Source organism: Sylvia atricapilla, chromosome 6, assembly GCF_009819655.1.
Source record: "Sylvia atricapilla isolate bSylAtr1 chromosome 6, bSylAtr1.pri, whole genome shotgun sequence".
In the NCBI taxonomy this organism is placed as follows: Eukaryota; Metazoa; Chordata; class Aves; order Passeriformes; family Sylviidae; genus Sylvia; species Sylvia atricapilla.
Genome location: NC_089145.1, coordinates 10,692,824 through 10,711,981, shown reverse-complemented (window position 1 = coordinate 10,711,981; position 19,158 = coordinate 10,692,824). Strand labels below are relative to the sequence as shown.

General features: G+C 40.0%; 1 protein-coding gene across 1 annotated transcript in view; it reads right to left on the bottom strand.

The window, feature by feature from the left end:
- Positions 1-19,158, bottom strand: part of SBF2 (SET binding factor 2) — a 230,777-nt gene that overhangs the window by 145,449 nt on the left and 66,170 nt on the right. The window lies entirely within an intron of this gene.

The following is a 19,158-nucleotide window of genomic DNA, read 5'->3' as shown; positions in this document are numbered from 1 at the left end:
TATGCACAGATTTGCACCAAAATAGAAACCAACACACTGTTCTTCACGAATGAGTACTCCTTACCCCCCAGGTCTTTAGGACCTATGTCCTTAAAAATCTCAGCTTAAAAATCTCTGCTCAACTTCAAAACACTGGTGTAGAGCTCAAGTCATAAACACAGGGCTGCACATTTCTTCAAGTGGTCAGAAAGCCACGGCACTTCATTTCGCAAACTCCATTTCACCCAGAACAAAACGAATTCTCCATGTAAAGCCAGAACCATGTGCTAATTTCTTTTTAATTGAGCTCAGTTCTTGAATATGTCATAGAATCATAGAGTATGCTGAGCTGGAAGGGACTCACAAGGATCAGGATCATCAAGTCCAGCTCCTGGTCCTGCACAGGACCATCCCCCAGAGTCATCCCATGTGCCTGAGTGCACCCTCCAAGTGCTTACTGAGCTCTGTCAGCGTGGTGCTGTGAGCACTGCCCTGGGGAGCTGTTCCAGTGCCCAAACACCCTCTGGGGGAAGAACTTTTCCTGATAACCAACTTAAACCTCCCCTGAATCAACTTCAGGCCATTCCCATGGGTCCTGTCACTGGCCACCACAGAGGAGACATCAGAGCCTGCCCCTCCTCTTCTCGTCATGAGGAATTCACAACTGCAATGAGGCCTCCCCTCAGTTTCCTCTCCTCCAGGCTGAGCACACCAAGTGACCTCAGCCACTCCTTGTGGGAGTGGGTTTGGTTCGCTTTGAGCGGTCAGACAATTGGGAACTGGAGTCAGTGGCAGGTGTGATTTCGGGGATTGGTGGAGCTGCTGTTTTTATGAGAAGCAAACACAATGTTGTCATCAAAAGATCCAAGGGTAAGATGGCAACTACTCGGCTTTATGTGGTAAGGGCCCCTATCACCCTATGGGGCCGAGACCTCCTATCCCAATGAGGGGCGTCCATTTGAATCTCTAACTAGGATTTCTGATTGAGGCCATTGAGAGAAGCACGCCACCAGCTACTCTTCAGCTTACTTGGAAAAGTGATACACCAATCTGGATTGAGCAGTGGCTCCTGTCAAAAGAAAAACTACGCGCACTAAAAAACTTGGTGGAGGAGCAACTTGCCAAAGGACATATTACGGAGACGATTAGTGCCTGAAACTCCTCACATGGCTTCTCCCCCAGACCCTCACTATCCTCCCTTAGTGCGTCATCCTTGTTGAAGACAAAGGCAAAGAATGCATTAAACACTTCTGCCTTGTCTGTGGCCCTGTTTGCAGGGATCACCCTCATCCTGTAACAGGGCAGTTATTTTCACACTGCCTGTTGCTGTTAATGTATTTTTAAAAACTCTTTTTATTGTCCCCCACAGTTCTGGTCAGCTTCAACTCCAGCTGAGCTTTGGCCACAAGAATTTTCTCCTGACCTTGCTTCCACTCAGCACACACCTCCCCTTTTTTGCCTTATTTCCAAGAGAAGATCCCTGTTCTGTCAAGCCAGTTTTCTGCCTGATCTGCTTGACTTGTGACATTTGGGAATTGCAGCTCCATTGCCCTTTAGGAGGTGATGTTTAAAAAGAAACAATTCACATTTAAAGAAGTTCTCATCAAGTTCAACAACGGAAATGCAAAATCCTTCACCTATGGAGGGGTTTTTCAAAAGAAAACCACACAAGTAAATTGACTTACTTGTAACTGTGCTTTTTAAAGACTATTTTTAAAGACCTAGTTTTACTTTCTAGTTTTAGTTCCCTGAAGGTATGGAACGGAATCCATTACAGCAAACGGAGACTGGCTGACACACAAGTCTACTCAAAATGTTTGTAGCCTTCCCCAAGCAACCACTGCAATCTACTACATTATCAAAATTCTCAACTCTCTTCTCACCATTTCTCATAATGAAACCAGAATATATTTCTTCGGTAATACCATGGAACAAGTGACGCATTTTAAAAACATTCCTCCATTTGTCCGTTTTTATTAAAAAAAAACAACTGAATTAAACAGTGAAGCACAAGAAAAGTGACTTCAGCGGATGAGCACCGGATACAGGAAAGAAAAACATACCACAATACCAGAACAAAATGAGGGAGAGGGAACAGAGAGAACAGTCCTGCCAGGATCTAGACAACATTTTCTGGAACTGTAGGTTATGGAAGAGCTCACAAACTGGTGTTCTTCATTTACAAACCACAGCTAAGCAGCACCTCCGAGTCACAGAAGTCGCCATCAAGTGTCACATGGAATAGCAAAGCTGTGAAACAAATTCCCCCGTGCTGCCAGACACAGAACTGACATCCCCTGCTCCCCATGCACCAATTCATTCATATCTCTTACAGTTCAAGACCAGTGAGGCAAAAAGCAGCACTAGGGAAAAAGGGAAAGGTCAAAGACATGTCATCTATTTCACTACCTTTAATCCAAAAAAAATCAGCAATGCACAAAGATCTATCAACACTTCAGAATAAGAACTGGATATGTAAATGTGTTTACAGAATGAGTGGCAGACCAAAACTTGAGTCATTATCCACAGTCTTTCAGTTGGTATTCCCACCCACATCCAAGAAAATGTAATTTTCTGCCATAGCTGACCACCTACTCTTCCTGTCACCAGTGACTCACGTCTTTCTGTCCCATTCCTCACTTACCTCTGACAATAAAATTTCTTTATCTTGTACCATTTTCTTTAAAACCTCTAATAAATATCTTTCTTCCACATCCATAATTACATCAGGTCTTCCCTATACTGAGGAACTAAAGCACTATAATTTGAACTAGATCTCTTAAAAGTCCTGGTCAGCAACTCACTTTGCTTCAATTACATCAGCTCCGTTGTACAACCCTTTCTTGTGTTATCTCTTGGACAGCCACACTAAGATTTTAAAAACTAGACCAAGAATTTACTTACCCCTTTCACAAAGCCTTACACTTGTTCACACTTAAGAATAACCTATTTTTTGATGCAGGTCTTAATTTTCTTCTTTTGTAGTCATTTGGAAAGATCAAGAACTCTCTTCACTACCTTTTCCAATTCAATTCAGCTTGAGTTTCAACAGGGCTCACCTTTGATCAGAGACTTTGGTGGCATCCCATTTATGAAAAGCAACTAATATGTCCTTGTTGAAACCTTTTCCCCAGTTCAGGAATTTCAAAACTGTTTAAAGCTGGACACAACACACTTCACAGGAAAGCTGCTGGAAAAATGTAGGCAGAATGTCATTACTCGAGAAAGAAATTCAAGGAAAATAAATTGGATAACACTCTTACTTTTACATGGACAGGTCTTGAGTACCTAAAATGGGCATATCTCGGTTTTTTTGTCTCACTGAAAGCTGCCATTCCAAAAAACATTCCCCCAAAAGCACAAAGTCACAGCAATGCTGTAACCATTAACTCAGTCCTGAAAGAACTGTCCTCTTTTCCCTCTACTACTGTAAATTTTATCTGATGTTTCTTTGCCTATACTGAGTATCCTACCCCAAAGAGTCTCAGAGAGATGGTCAATTGTAAAAGTGTAATTGGTATGCTGCAGAAAGAAAACCAGAAAATCTCCTAAACACAAAATCTTAACAATAAGCAACAAAACCCATCACATTCTGTACTACTTCAGTTGTGGATTACAAGACAGAGATCTTCCAACACACAGTAATAACAAAATTATGTGCAATTTAAACTGCCTAAAGCTGTACACATCTGCAAACCCATCTCCATAAAACTGGCACAGCGAAGTGTGACTCGTGTCCTCGTGCTTGAAGCGCTGACCGCACCCTCTAACCGGAACAACAGTGATTACAACTTCTGGAATGACAGCACGGGATTCGAACAATCCGGGCGCTCTTCCACTGCTCTGGTGACTCTGCAGTCAGTAAGGTGCATTTGGGCTCGGCTAAATGCTCTAAGGCTTTCACATTTTTAAGAATGCTTCCATAATATTCTTGGGTGAAATAAGTCAGATCTTCACTAATATTGTTAATTTCCATTGTTATAGGGTTTTCCTTAATTCTTTGATTTCCTTGGTGGTAAGAACGTAGCAAAACACTCCAGAACTGAGAATGTGGCATATTCAATGGTGTATTCACAACTACCAGCAGCTTGTGTCATACAACACACACAAAAAAAAACCCCCCAGGTCTTCTCTCTCTAAACTAAAATGCATCTATTTCTACGTGATTTCATTTAAATCCCCAGATTCAGTGATGTTTAAAGCACAATAGCCAATAAATACGGTTACAATTAAAACTAGAATTACTCTTCCGATGTTAATATTCTTTAAGTTTACTTGTTCCTCAAAACTATCATTCTACTGCCCATTTTGTCCTTTTGCTTCCAATTGCTCAGCACCAGCCACCAAGCAAATCAAGCTGTGCTTGAAGGGTGAAGTAAAAAGCAGAGCAGAAAACAAAGATCAAGAACAATGTCTTCCTTATAACAGCATAGAGAAGGAGAAAATTTCAAAAGTAGCTACTTTGGTTTTCAAAGGATTTAAATTAGGAATAAAACAAACAAAAAAAGAGGGAATCTTTACATTGACTGGCACTCTTCCAAGTTTCTAACAGTTTACATTCTGTCCAAAGTGAAGTAGGAACTTTATAGCTGAGGGAGAGAATTATGTATAAAATTACACATCTTCTGATACTGTGAATTTTGTACACCCTTTAAAAAGTGTCCAGTATTAATGACAGCTTGCAACTCAACATTTTGCAAAACAAGTTACTAGAAGGAAAAAAAAAAAAAGCTGAACAGAAAGCCTGGATGATATCCTTGTTTCTATAAACCCCATGACTTGCTAACAGCTGTGTAATTACCAGATACATTTCATGAGTGAAATGCAGATTTAATTATGCACTTTGTGATTTGATGCCAATATTCTTAGGATTAAAAAGCTATGAATCTTCAAGTAACATTAAATGTATCTTCGGTATGCATTTAAAAATTGCACCATAATATTTCCTCTTTACTTAACATTTTCACTAATCAACTTCGCATGCAAAGTGTCATCGACCTACTGCACTACTTAAATGCAACAGGAACTGTTTCCAATTGCGTTAATGGCTTACACTTTTCTAAAACCATTACAGAATCATAAAATGTCTCCCCCCCTCCTTTTTTTTTGTTGTTTTAATATTTCACAACTACAGTTCAAAACAAGTTTAAGGAGACAAGACGATGTTCAGCTAGATACTTTGCATCTTTCGGCATATCAGAAAGCCGTATCAAACCAGGGAACTGTTTCAAACCCAGTATTTCCACACTGATTTCGAAACCTTTCCAAACCCCGGAAATTAGGGTATGAACTGATACTACTACTTCCCCGTAATAGAAAGCTGGGAGTAGAAAATGACTCAACTCCCTGAACAAATGACTCCATCCACTTGCTAACAATTCCACTAGAAACATTTTGCAGAAAGTGGGGAATTCAGACGCAACATAAAGATGACTTGACAATTCTTTGTTGTCTAGCAAACTGATTTGACTTGCAAGTTCAGCACCTGTAAATGTGGCACTTGTAGGCAAGCAAAAGAAGCTTCGGAAAAGTGAAGCAGGGAAAAGCTGTGCATAGCATCTGATAAAAGAAGAAATGAAGTGCATTGGACAGAAAACACTGACATTAATTCACACTGAGCCTCCTCTACATCACCGAAGTCCCTGCTGAGAGTTGGCACTGCTGAAACTTAAAGGTGTTTTCTTAATTCCAGTGCTAAGCATGCAAGAACTTCAAAGATTCATTGCTGCTAAGAAAGGAGGAAAACACGTATGGGTGGGCAATCATAAACAGAAAATAAATCAAGGGAAGTGTTTGTATGGTAAAACAGTGCATGTGTTTGACCAGCCACACAAGTGATCAACTGCTGCTTTGGGAACCAGCACATGACCCTGTGCCCCTGCCACCAATTTTCTATGCGATGCTGAGGAGACACTTCTTACAGGTACTCCCTAAGCTACAACTGGACACTAAAGACACAGGGCCAGGATCTCCAAAATGCTGAGCATTCTTTTTAGAATGTTTTCCTTTGCAGCATTAGTAGTATGGAAAATCTGGGTCATAGATATTTGAGATTTGGCAAAGTTGTTGCAGACTTTAAATTGTCAAATCTCAATAAAAAGATGTTGTGATATGAGCCTTAAGTACAGCAACCCTAGGGAACTGCTCCTGCATCAGGAAACAACAATTTACAGAAAAGAAAGCAACTTCTGCCCTTCCACAGTGCCCTTCAACACATCAGAGGCTGCAGTAGGAAATTATGATCTAGGTTTACCGCGGACCTTCAATGATCTTACCCATTCCTGATCATCTCTAAAGGATTCACTACTTCAGAATGAGTATTGAAAAAAAAATTCATTCTAGTCAACACAAAGTTAAGACTTTCTAATACTTATCTGGGGGTGGGGGAAGAACTCACACACAAAAAAAAAGGCCTTCTAAAGAGAGAACTGCAGGACAAAGTGATGACAACCTTTTCTAGAACAAGGTTACAGCATTAGTCACACCTCAACACCCTCTCTGAATGGCAACATAATGCAAACAGATTCTCTACCTCTATTGGAATAAAAGCTTCACATCCCCATGGAATAGTGAGGAAAAAGATATGGAAACATGACCAAAATTAATTGATTGTGTTGATGGCTGCTTGAATTTCTAAGCAAAATGAAAATAAAAAAATTAAAAGATAATATTTTAAATTAATTTTAATTTCACATAATAGCTCAATGGTGACAACATTTTAGGGACACCAGATCAACACCAGAGCATTTATACAACATGGAGCTGGTCAACAATTCAGCCCAGCACCGTTCTGTTGGTATCCTCCTATTTGAATCACTTAAAGGTCTAAACAAGTCTGAAAATGTTCTTTCTCAACACTGGGTGGAAATTAAAATTAAATCAGAAAGCACAATGAGTGACTATTTCGGGTATCTCTTTCTAAATTAACATATTGTAACAAAAGTCTAATTAGGGTTTTTCCCTTTTGACAAGGCTAACCAAGGAGAGAGAGTTTTAGAGAAATTATTACAATGACTGTATGATGTCCGTGGAGGACTCAGGGGAAAAGCCTCAGAAATGTTCTAGTAATTAAACCTCCTCAAGTCTTCCTCACAAAAACAGTTGGCAGTAGCAGAAAAAGTTCTTCTTCAAGTTAAGTCTTTAGATTTCAAGTCTAGAGATGCTTTGCAACAAGCTGTTGACAATATTCAAGTTCCTGCTGAAACCAAAGACAATACAGTTTGAAAAAAGTCAAAGTTGGAAGGGCTCTTTAGGAAATGAACTTCCAATCTAAAAGGTTTTTAAAAATCTTTAAAATCTACCCTCTTTAATAGGACAGGAGGCAATGGGCAGAAACTGATCCACGAGGGAGTTCCACCTGAACACGAGGAAGAGCTTCTTTACCGTGCAGTGACCAAGCACTGGGACAGGATGCCCAGAGAGGTTTTGGAGTGTCCCTCACTGGAGATGTTCCAGAACCATCTGGACTCAATCCTGTGCCATGTGCTCTGGGGTGTCCCTGCTCAAGCAGGGAGGTTGGACCAGATAATCCCTGTGATCCCTTCTGGCCTGACCCATCCTGTGATTCTGCTATTCTTTAGCCAGAAAAAACATCTTCAACCAATTAAAATCTTACAAATGACCCCACAATCATTTTCGTGGCTGCCATTTGCACCACAGTTATCAAAATGAGTAATTAAGTACATTAGTAATATCTGCATTCCACTCTTGTGTATCTTCAACACAGCTGTTTTGTTTTATAAAGATACTTACGATTTTTATCAATCTGATGGCTCAAATGGTTGGGTTTTGAAATGAAATAATGCAGCCTAACTGGTCTGCCTGCATAAAACAGCACCGAGGGCCAAACACAATTTTTGGTTACTCCATAAGCAGAGAGATGCATGGAGCAGACAGCAACTTCTATACAGTCATACACTTTAAAACAACAAATTTCTAAAACACAAAGCACAAGAATCTAGGTGAGGTGGTATCTTGAAATAATTGTAATCAGGGGAAAATTTCAGTTTCAAACAGAGAAGATGAAGAGTTTACCAGGAGATTCCTGTATCTCAGCTTCTCGGAAAAGAGCACACTTGTAGGAAATAGATATGAATAAAGAGGTAGAGATATGCCAGAAACGAGTCAAAAACATCCACCCAAAACTACAGAAAACTCTGAAGTTTTGCAATGCTGGACATTCAAAATTCCAGAGGAATTTGCCCAAAAAGCACACACCCCCCCCAGCCTATATAATTTGCAATTTATTTATTTAAATGCAAAAGAGGAGATTGATAAAGCTTGAGAGAAAAGACATTTTTAGCTGGCAAGCACTTTTCACAGGCTAACCAATTTTTCTTTATCTCGCTCACGAGACCTCTTTCAGATACATTTGTTAACCATTATTATGAAGAAAATAAGGCAAGCATGTTTGTACTCTTTTAAAGCAAATCGTGCATATTAACACACTCATCAATTTTTTTTATGATTTGAAAATTCCACTCTCATTAACAAGCAGATTATTCTTGATAAATATGTTGATTCGAATGAGGTTGGCAACAATTTTTAGATGAGAACTTTTTGTCATGAGAAACTTCAATGAATTTGTGTGCATTTTTGGAGAAAGAGCAAGCACATCATGAAATCCCAAGACACAACATGAAGCATAAAACAATTTTTAAAATTAGAAAATAGACAAAGAAATGCCAAAATTAGAACATGAACAAATACCTATGAGAAAACTGATTTGTCCACTGCTTGAAAACACAATACTTCAAATTCCATTCAAAATCCTGAAAACCCATAAACGCTTACTCTAATCTTCACAATGAATTTGGAGTTTTTCCATTAAGAAAATCAGCCAACCAGATGTGAATTCAATCGACTACGTTCCTTTCTAAGCCCAGAAACAAAAGAGAAAAAAACCAAACCAACAAAAAAACAACCCTCCTCAGCTTCACTCAGAGACTCAAGTTTTCTGGTTTTCACCCCGTTAGGTTACCAACTGATGAGCAAATTTCTTACAGATCAATAAGTCTAATAACACAGTTGCCACTTGGGAAGAACTTTTATATTGTCCCCAGGGTGGAACTTACTAATTTCACTTAAGAGTGACCCCAGTACAGACAGCTTGCCTGAGTCTGAGCATTGGAGAGTGAATGTTGTTTGGAACAGTCTCCCAGGGATTGAGCTCATATCTGAACCTAACAAACCCAGTGAGGCTGCAGCTGACAACGCAGAAACTGCTGCAATAATTTCTATACTGCACGTGCCACTGCTCCAGATTTAGAAACACAACACACAGACTTCCCAACAGACTGGAGGCACAGCCAGCATCACTTCCCCTTTACACCGGCTGAAAGGGGTGGGACTGCTTCCTAAAGCAGGCTGACATGGAAGCTGGACAGGGACCACTTCATAGGTACAGCCTCAAGGGCACAGCTAACGAGTAACTCAAAACCTTGACAGCTCTGTGTAGGGATAGGACTGCCCATGTCAGAGCATCTGTGCAGCCCAGGAAAGCATTTTTACTCTGCTTTCCTTAGGAAGCACATCCAAGGTCCTGCCATAATAGGAAATTGGTATGCAAATAGAGAGATATGGATATTTTTGATAAATCTTAGGTAAATCATATGGAGCCTTCCACATTATTTGCATTGAATCTTTTTGCACCTGTCCTAAATTGCTTTTCTCTGGCAGATGCAACAATTCCGTCCCTACAGAAAATGTACCACCAATCACAAAAGCTCTGCAAAGCAGTAAAGCTGTGGCATAAACCTTTAAGAAATAAAACATGGATATAAGAACACAAAGAGAAAAAATCTCAGCTTCTCAGTAAGGTCATTTAACTTCACTCACAGTACAGGAATTAGAATCTCTTCTGTTGTGAATAAAGTGTAAAAAGGACAACATCTTTGCAGATGCAAATCAGGCTGCTTTACCAAATTGTTTATACGGAATGCAGAATAAAACTGGCATGCCTTATTTTTCAGGTCCCCAGCAGCATTCAAGTCTACCATTTCACTACCTACCTCCTGCTCATTATTCAAATTACAACTTTGGAAAGCCAGCTATCTTTCTTTGGCAATGCAAACAGCCCCGTGCAGCACTGAAGCTGATTACAGGGTTCCTGGTGGCCCAGCAGGCACACAGGTAACTCTCCAAGCTCACACACCAGCAGGAAGAGCAGGAATACCCTAATATCTGGAGTTCTGGACAGTAGTGACCTCAGGAACAAACACTCTCCCTGTCACAGCCCCAGTCTCTGTTAGACAACAGAGGACAGTAAATCATCCTGGAAGAAGAACCATTCCAACATGGTCCAATTTCCCAAAATCATCCAGCTCTGCCACCTCCCATCTTCCTAAGTAATCCTAGACATACTATGGCAAAGTCCTCTAGGCACAGGTCCTGAAAACATCAGTCTCTCCCAAGAACATGCTTCCCTTTTAAAACTGAGAAAATGCCTATAGAAAAGTAATCTCCTGAACCATACATAGTTTAGAGTTTGCCAGAGAGTCCAAAGCCATGTTCTCCAGTAAAAAGCCTTCGGTGCTCTACAGGGGGTAGCCCACAGATGAATCCTGGAAAACTGGCAGCAACAGGGAAGTTTCCTTTTAAAATGTAGAAAACACCAAACAGCCAGAAGAGTTGAAAAGACAATGGAGAGATTATCCAGTTTGCTCTGGAATTTCCCCTGAGCTGGAAAAACACGCATTCTTATAACTGGCTCCACGCTCAGTGAGAGCTGGGCTTGCAGGTCTCTGAAACACACACCTACCACCCTGTGAGGACTGGTGAAGAAAGTTATTTTTATTGACCCCAGTACCAGCAAATACAGAGACAAGCAGTGAAAAGGACAGCAATCTTTCCACATAAAGAGCTATTTTTTCCCAAGCAGTTATCTTGATCAGCTAAAGCTGAAACATTATTCATCTAAATAAACCTTGAGATGGAGGATGCTTGCTAAGATTATAAAAATTGTTTGGATAAGTGTAATGAAAATTCACTCTGGATGATTGTCAATGCGCTGCTGAAGGTTTAGCAGACTTTACTAAAGCATAAAACCATCATGGTGCATATTTATCCTGACTAAGAATGTCATAATCTTGCTGTAATCTTTACTGCATTCCGCAACTTTCAAGGTCAGTATATCTAGATGAAAAATTAACTTCCTTTTTTTAGTACACACAGAAATGCATTATAAATTCAAAAATTATACCGCCACTATAAATTCGGCATATCAGACAGTTATTTTTAGTCAGTCAAACCCAACAGATAAAAAAGTCCTTCTGTTTAATGGGAACCATTCACAGCTACAGAAATCTCTACTTACTAGCATTAACAGCAGCTTCTATCAGTGATGAAGCATGCAACACCAGGCATGCTGGTCACTGCTTCTCCAGCTGCTGAAGTGAAAGAATAAACTCGGACCCAAGAGAGTAAAAAGGGAATTTGGGTCCCTATGAAGAATTACACAGGGACACAGCACACCTATCAGCCAATAGTTTATAAAAATTTATAGGAAAATAAAATAGTTTTGGTTGGAAGAGACCCTAAAGATCGTCTAGGTCAAAACCCCTGCCATGGGTAGGGATGCCTTCCTCTAGACCACATGGCTCAGAGCCCCACCCAATCTGGCCTTGAACATTTCCAGGGATGGATCAGCCACAGCTTCTCTGGGCAACCTGTGCTAGTGCCTCACCACCCTCACAAGAAAGAATTGTTTCCAAATACCTGATTTAAACCTACCCTTACTCAGTTTGAAGCCAGCCCCTCCCTTGCCCTGTCACGACGTGCTCTTGTGAGAAGTCTCTCTCCATCTCTTTTCTAGCTCCATTCAAGTACTGGAAAGTCACCATCAGGCCTGCCCAAAGCCTTCTCTCCTCCAGGCTGAGCAAACACAATTCTGTCAGCCTTTCCTCACAGGAGAGGGGCTCCAGCCCCGTGAGCATCTTCATGGCCTCCTCTGGACTGGCTCCAACAGCCCCATGTCCTCCTTGCCGTGCTGGGGAGCCAGGGCTGGGTGCAGCCCTGCAGGGTGGGTCTCATGGTAGTGGGCCAGAGGAGCAGAATCCCCTCCATCACCTGCTGCTCAGGGTGTTCTTGATGCAGCCACGCTTCTTTTGATGCCATTCAATGGCAGGCTCCGAGAAGCCAAAGGGTTTGGCGTCTTCAGCTGTTTGCCCACACTCTGGGAGCTGCTGATCAGTGATGTGTGGCTATTCTGAAACAGAGCAGCAACTTGGCACGACACTTTTACAGGTTTTCAAAATAAAGAAACCAAGATGAGCTGCTCCAAAACCTTTGTCATGGAACTGGTAACTGAACCAAGTGTCAGAGGACAACACAGAGGTTTTGGACATGAATGGTGGCTTCATTTAGCTCTATAAACTTAAAGAGATGACCCATACAAAAATGTTTGCTGAATTTCCTTAGGCTCCTGTCATTACATTCCTTCATCCTGACCAGGTTGATCTGAACGACATCTCTGCCTTCAACTGCACTCCTCAGTTTTGCATCATGTGCAAATCTCATTGTGCTGCAGTTTGCCTTCCCCAGACACTGCTTTTCACAGTTTCTGATGATGGACACAACATATATCTTTCTCTAGGCAACAGGGACAAGTTTCAGCATGAAAAACAGAGACATATGGGATAATTCAGCAAATTACAATTTTTAGTAGGTTCTGCCATGTACATTAATGACAGACTTTTAAAAGCATAGTTCTAATTTTTGTGTATGTATCTTTAGTTTCTCCTCTTTCAAAAGGACAAATAATTGGGTTAGACTTATAAAACAAATAAATTGAAAACAAAAGTTGAAATTAACCACCATACATTCCTCTGACTATAAAAGCACAACGCATAAGCAGTTGCATAAGCAGTACAGAGACAAACAGGCAACGTGATACTAGAGATTACATTCCAAACCTTGAAGTTTGTTTGTTTGTTTTATGAAGATATAAGGAGCACTTAATCCCCTAAAGCAATATATGTGCTTAAAAGTATGCCACTGGCGTGAAAATGTTAGTATGACCACCTCAGTGCAAATCACCAGTCAGTACAAGATAAAGCATTGTAAGCATTTAAACAGATAAGTTATTTTTAATTAGCAAAGCGCTTTTAGTAGCAGTCACTCGTGTGAAACTGACACAAGACAGAAAGGAGGACTGGGTTTTTAAAAATTAATTATAATGTTTAAAAATATTTGCATTAATAAAGGTCAATAACAGGGTGCATTCAAGCGGCAGACATATATGAAATTACAAACACACATGTATTCTCATATCCTAAACTTGCCAAGCTAGATTGTGATATTCTCATTTGAACATGATTCACAAATCAGCATTCTAGATGACAGAACAGAAATTCAGACATTCACAACAGCATAAAGACATTATCCAGCTCTGCAGAGAAAAGTATTTAGTCTTCTAGAAAAGACTGAAAAGTTCTGCTGTGTAGTTAAATACAGAGTATACAAGAATTTAAGAAAATGCCTAAATATAACCAGCCAGTATTCTTCCAATAGAAGAACATGCATCTCTTGTCTGCATTTTTGCCAAAGAAAATGAGGCCTGAAAATATGTGCCTTCAGACAACCTTAGATTTCCTTTAACTCAAAACAGGTGGTAAGTCACAAAAGCTGATCATTTCTGCATGACTTAAACACACACAAGCATATATAGATTGAATTCAGCTTTATAAGCCAAAGAATTTCTTTATCACACAAACAAACAGCTCCCTGTACGCTCTCAGCCAAATGCATTTAACCAACACCAAAATTCTGAGCTAACCTGCCACTCGTCCCTTCCCAATGCTTTTGTACTGCCCAGCTGAGATGTTCAATATTTCACAGGTATCTGTGTCTATGAGTTCCTGTTCTGGCACATACACTGCATATTCACCCTTAAGTTCTCCTACTGATGCCGTGCCTAATGAGGCTTGGAAAAGCCTTGAGCATTTTTAAGGGTTTTCTGGCTGCTGGCGGTAGGCATTTCTGGTTTGTTGCATTTTTAACTTGTAGCCTCTGAGACAGTAACATGCTGAAAAAACTTCTTCCCTCCCTGCAGAAAAACTTCCCTTCCTACAGTTATTACCAATAACAGGATTGATGTTTTAGGGACATCCAGCTTTAGGCACAGAGCCAAAGACAGCATCTTCTTCAGGAAGCTACTGCCAACCTAAGCAGTGGAAGTTATCTACTGAGGAGCACAGCAAGCTGCTCAGAGGAGACACAGTGTCAGACAGCTCAGTCGCAGACTGAAAGCTGAGATAAGTGATGGGACATTCCCAGACCTCTCGGTCCCCAGCCCTTGGAAAGGGAAGGTGATACCCTGCACCTGCTGAGGCTGGGCAAACAACTGGGAGCATTCAACACTAACTGCAAATCTCTGCACTTGCTGCTGCTTTTGTGGTTTTTATCCAGGATAAGCAGGCTTAGCCTTCCATAAAAACATGTTCCAGACGTGTCACTATTCCATAGGTTAAGCCCATGCTGTGAAATGCAGAAAAGACACTCTGAAAAGTAACCTGACTTTGGGGACATCAAAAGCGATTTTACAGCACCGAATAGAGGGATTCATTGAGCTTGAGAACTTGAACAGTCTTATTAATCACCCTCTGGAAGGTAACTGCATCCTGGGTTTCTTAGGGTAATGGGAGGATAATGGAACTGAAGGAACAACCCAATGACCAGGACTACACAGGTATCACCAGTTACCAACCCCTCTTCTTTCACAGAAAGAATGTCTTGTACATCAGTATCTTGCCATCACCCCTTCACTTGCCAAACACAGAGCAATAGTATTCTGTAATTATCACAATCATCTGATGATGGACTGAATATTCCCTGATGTGTTCCTCCTTGTTCCTTTCCTCAACCTCAGAACAGAGAAGTCTACAAGACCTTGATCTATATTTTAGGATGATCTTTTAATTCCATCCAGTTTTATGTAAAATTTTTTTTTTTGTCTATCACACACTGCTAGATTAATTACTGGTAAAACTGAAGTGGTCTCTCTCTCCTTGCATATCTTCTCATTATATTACAGAAGGATTTAAGCAGTGAAAGCCATCCTCAAAGCGAGGTGCACAAGAGCTACACTCCCAGCAATTCCCAGAGCCAAAGGTTTTGAGTTCCTAGAGCTTCTTTAGAAGAGATACATAAAGAAGAAACATTAGCATAGTTAAAATTAATTAGCTAAAAGGTAGACACAGTAGATGAAAAAAACTATATTAAGAAACAAACACTGGCAGACATTATGTTAGCCTTTGGCCAAAATCAAGCAGCAACGGCTTTCCTGAACTTTTAATTTACTAGTTATACTTTTGTGTAAAGAAGGTCACTAAAATACACACCAAACATCAACTTTCCATTTAAGATACATATTTTTAGAAATCCAAATGGTGAAATCCTGTATCCACTAGAAACATATGAGCAACATTTATTTTTAAAAAAGGAAAATTATTCTCAAAAACTCTGTCACTAGTATTTATCTAATGTATCACAGAGTCACACTAATCCCAAAGTAATTTCCTACCGACACAGCTGTAAATCCAGTTTCTGCTCCAAAAGAGAAAATTTCTAAGAAACAAACCAACACTAATCCATCTATGCCATAAAAATGCACACAATAGAGTAATCAGTAACAGGTATCTGCATCTCACAATTACCTCAAGACAGTATCAGGTGCATCTTTACAACACTTTGCCCTTTTTTGACAAGGGTGCCAAGTGAGAACCCTGAATCAGAAGGATAAGCAATAGCCATGGCAGTGCATTTTTTAATAATACCCATTCTCAGCATTGAGAAGGCAAATGGAAAATACCTGCTGGCAGAAACCCACTTGAGCCAGAGCCTTTTTAAACTAGTTCTTCTGCTGCTAAGAAATAAATTTAATGTATTTGCTGCACCTTGCTGTTCCCTAAAATTCACTGTGAACCCCAAATTTAATTGCATGCATCTACCAAGATTGTTTAGTATTAAAAAGGATTTACTTATGGGCATGAGTTAAATCAAAAGCACCTCATTCATTGATTAGTACTGTAATTTTTTCAAAAGATCTCTGCTTTACTTGTTCCAAGCAGGAAGAACACTTATTAATCCTATGAGATGTTCAGACACAATTCCTCTAATAAACTGCAACTTACACATTAAGAGGCCACCAGCAGCCTAAAGCACAAGGATGAGCACTAAATAAGAGATTGAGGAGGCAGTGTATGAACACACAGTTCAGCTCCAGCCTGAGTGACAAACAGCTAACTCACTGCAAACATATAATCTCACAGGCTGTTATAAAAGTACAGCAAATACAAAAAAAAGTCATTCCCATATACATGGAATTTCTCTCCAAAAATAAACTTACTTCAATTTGGAAAAATTTACTACTGCTGAACTAAAAAGGTTTTGTTCATTAACCTGCAAATCCTTAAACCACTGTGAATGCTTCCTATATGGAAATGGAAGAATCTATTGGTAAAAAGAAGGAACTTATTCTTCTACAAACATCACAGGATTTTACAACTACTACTTCTTGCCCAAAAAAAAAAGCTTTTCTGAGCATTTAACACTGCTTCCAATTTTTGCTTTCTGATTTTTGTGTTCTACAGGAGAGGAAAATATATGAAGTTCCAGAGATGAAGAAAGACACATCCAACATATTTATTATACATTTCTACAAGCTTTTAATCTATCTTGTCATTCTAGTAATCATTCCCAAATTTCTTGTTTGTGTGCTTCCAGACAACAAGGGAACTATTTGTTTAAGCATTTTATTTCCACAATTCTATCCTTAACAAATCTTAGCTTTTGCTTTTTTTCACCAACTGTTGCTTACTGAGCCAGAGATCTCCAACTCTGCTGTCCAAAACACTGCTCAGATGCATTCTAAATTTGTCAAATTAATTCCTAACACAGCAAAGCTTATGCACAGTTCATATTACTTCCTTCACTATGCATGAGTTTGCATTCATCAGCACTGAATTTCATCTGCCATCTTGCTACTCATCCAACTAATTCGCACTCACAAAATCCTCCCGAGGGTTTCCTCTGATCCTAACTAGATAAATAGTTCTAATAGCCGCAATTTTGTTAACCGTCTAACTGATATTTATTGCATATAAACATTCTCATCTCTAGCCAGGAACACTTCAGCTGCAATGAACACTTTACTCTGCACCTTTCCATTTCTTTCAGCTCTCCTGGCCACCACCTGATTCCTGACTGTCCCTCGCCTTGTAATTTCCTTGACCTATTTTGAAGGCATTTGGCAAAGGACTTGGAATCTTCAAATAAACGATGTCAGTGATTCAGCTGTATCCACTGCTTGGTTTATGCACTCAGAGAATATTAATAGATTAGCAAGGCATAGATCTGCTTTGTGAAAACCAAGAGAAATTTTGTTCACCTTCATTTTTCTAAAACTGCATATTTTAATTAGCAGTCTGATTACAAAATTACTTCAGACTGGAACTGAAGTTCCTCTCCAAATTCCCAAACACTGCAGTCCCCCTTTACGCTTTTTATTTTATTCCACACAATTATGAAAAACTCAACATCCCTTGTGTGTGTCACTCAACGTGATGAGAACGTCAGTTCCTGGAAAAGGAAGAAGATGCCAGCAGGATGCATCCTCCTTTATGCGTACGCTGTTTCTGGGCTTTCCCTAAATAACTTCAAAACCGACCAAAAGAAAAGAAAAAAAAAAAAAGCTCTGGATGAGGTGCCGGGTGTGGAACACTTTACTGAAATGGAATGCAGGACAGAGGAATGAATCCCTTATCCGCTGTGTCACACACTCCAGGTCACCAGATAAAGGGATCAGCTGCGTGGACTGAGCAGCTTCTCCACCTACACTGCAGCTGGATCCAGTTCTGAATGTGCACTCAAACATGAACAGATTCATAGGGCACTTTTTTTTCCTTTCTGGAACCACTAACTTCTTCTTTGATATCTTCTTTATCTTTATTTAAAAATAAATCTGTTTGATCAGTTTCATTAGTTGTTCTACCATCTTTTCAGTGCACACATTTCAAAGATTCAATGCCCTTTATTAATACAAATGGAATGCACTAAATGGTCTCTGAGGAAAAGTGCCCATTTCACTCTCCACCCTAGAGCTCTAATCACCTGTGCAATAAAGGCCTGACATGTACAGTACTTATTAAATCACTGAGTGTATTTTATGTAGTAATGATGTCTTTCCTGCATGATTTTGTGTTCTTAATTACCAGAAATATGTAAGCAGTAAGTGTATTACTAGGAGCCAGTAGGCAGCTAATACATATAGCCATAAATTTTTCTGTGCCATGAAAGCATCTCTACTCACATAAATAAAAGTCTTAATTCACCATCTGCAAGGTACATCTATCAACTGAAATGAATTCTAACTCTAATGAATCATCAGGAAAAACAGCACCAAAATTATCCCTTTCAAGGTGTAAGGAAAAATAAAAGGTTCTGTTTTTCACATGAAAGATCCTAAAGCAGTGGACAAATCAAAATGAACTTTCACCAGCTTACTACAATGTGCCCAAATACTGCAACTATAAGACGTATGTAGTGCAGTTACTAAAACATGTAAAATACTGAATTTTACAACAGTATATAAACACCAGCTCTTCTGATTATAATCATCTCATCAACCTCTTACACTGAGATGTAAACCCACAGTTTCAGAAATGCTGGACTGTCGTGTTCTTAGATGAGCTTTCTAAGTAGTAACACGATGCTTCTGGTCTCAAGTTTTTTCTGGAATATGTTATAAATGAAAGGAATCTTGGCAGGTCAGTGTCTCACTAGAACGTGCAATTCGGCATGTCATTGCCGCTTTGCTTATTCACTGAAACAACAGATTTCATTACCCAACAAGAAAAAGAAACAAACAACAGCCTCCCACAGTTCCTGCTCGAGGAGCTGCTTCACCTTTCCTTTCCTTTATCCCCACAGCCATTGCCAAGAGCACGAGTGTCACGGTGGGCTGGGAAAACAAAAGAAGGGAGGAATTGCTAAGCTGAGCTCATGCGCCCTCAGTGCCCAGCGGTGACCGTCCCTCCTGTTCAGGGTTTGTTGGAGCAGCTTCCAGCACTTCCCGGAAGCTCGTGCTGCATTCCACATTACAGCTGGGACTGCCCTGGAACAATGAGGGGAGTTTAAAAAGTCAAGCAGTCTCTGTCGGATAAATGCCTCCAACGCTGAGCT